The sequence below is a fragment of the Panthera uncia genome, assembly GCF_023721935.1.
Source record: "Panthera uncia isolate 11264 chromosome E2 unlocalized genomic scaffold, Puncia_PCG_1.0 HiC_scaffold_19, whole genome shotgun sequence".
Lineage (NCBI taxonomy): Eukaryota > Metazoa > Chordata > Mammalia > Carnivora > Felidae > Panthera > Panthera uncia.
In genome coordinates, this window is record NW_026057588.1 from 5,837,244 (window position 1) to 5,838,731 (window position 1,488).

Here is a 1,488-nt window from a genome sequence, read left to right on the forward strand (position 1 = left end):
TTGTATGTTTTTTTTCCAATATGAGTAACGATTCTCAGTTTCTAAAAGGGTTGTTATTAGTATTCAGCGTTCTTTCCACTTGCTATCACTTACCTTTGCTTCTTCCCAATCAAACCACCTCATCTTTAGTGCTGACACTTCCATGGAATATCCTGGTACTTCTCTCCATCTCCTCCTGCCTCTTCAAGTCTTTGGCAAGCCCAAAGGAGCAACCCACCAAAGTTACTCTTGATGTCAAAATCTTCAAGGAACCTTTTTGTTCACAGGAATGACTTTGGTTATAATTTAAAGGAAAATGTACTGAATGATAGAATAGGTTCTGGGGATTTGGCAATAGCAATAATCTTACCACAGTCGATAGTCTGACTCCTGGACAATTTCTCTCTTCCTCACCATTATGTCTTCCATTACCACACCAAAGGGAGGTTGAGACCCACAGAGTTGATTCTCATGCACCTAATTATAGCCAACTCCTTGGTGATGCTCTCAAAAGGTGTCCCCAAGACATTGGCTTGGGGGTAAAATATTTCTTCAATGATTTGGATGCAAACTTCTTTTGTATGTTCAGAGGGTGGGCAGGGGAATGTCTATTGGCAGCACCTGCCTCTTGAGTGTCTTCCAGACCATCGTGATCAGCCCCATGAACTCCTCATAGAAGTATCTTAAAGTCAAAGCTCCAAAGTATGTTGGCATGTCCATTTCCCTCTTCTGGATCATATGTATGATAGAAAATTTTATCATTCCTATGTATGTGTTGTATGTGTCAGGGAAACGGAGCAGCCAAAAAAAACATCACAAAGAAAAGGGATTTTGAATACTGTTCTACATCTGACCATGAGACAATCTCAGGGTCACTCTATGCAATACTGATAGTATTCCCTGAAGTTTCACTTCCTGGACTCAGGATCTGGGCCAGCAGCTCCAGGGTTTTCATCCTGCACAGGCACAAGCACAGGTCCAACACATTCACAGCACTCGTGTTTCCCCCAGATCCTCTGCTGAGTCTAGAGCAACCCACCATTACTTCCTCACTGACCTAATTTCTGCATGTTTTCCAACTGTCAGTCCCTTTCTGATAATGAGACAAGATTCCACAGTATCTAGCTTCTGGTTTTTCTGGATAAGGAACACTATCTTAGCAGAAAAATGTTAAGTTGTATCATTTTGCACAATCCTCAGTTGATTATTCACTCATCACATTGGAAAAGTCAATAGCATCTTATTTTTAAATTTTTTAAATGTTTATTTATTTGTGTGTATGTGTGTGTGAGAGAGAGAGAAAGAGAAAGTCGGGTAGGGGAGTGGCAGAGAGAGACGGAGACAGAGAATCTGAAGCAGATCAGATCTGGTGCTATCAGCACAAAGCCCGACATGGGGCTAGAACCCATGAACCATGAGATCATAACCTGAGCTAAAGTCGGACACTCAACTGACTGAGCCACCCACGCACCCCAATATGGCATCTAAAAGAGTAAGCCACTTGTCATT

The 1,488-nt window shown here is 41.9% G+C and overlaps 1 pseudogene; it reads left to right on the forward strand.

Annotated features, from left to right (window-relative positions):
* The first annotated feature begins 231 nt into the window (after positions 1 to 231).
* LOC125916113 (vomeronasal type-1 receptor 4-like) lies at positions 232 to 1,153 on the forward strand (annotated as a pseudogene).
* The last annotated feature ends 335 nt before the right edge of the window (positions 1,154 to 1,488 follow it).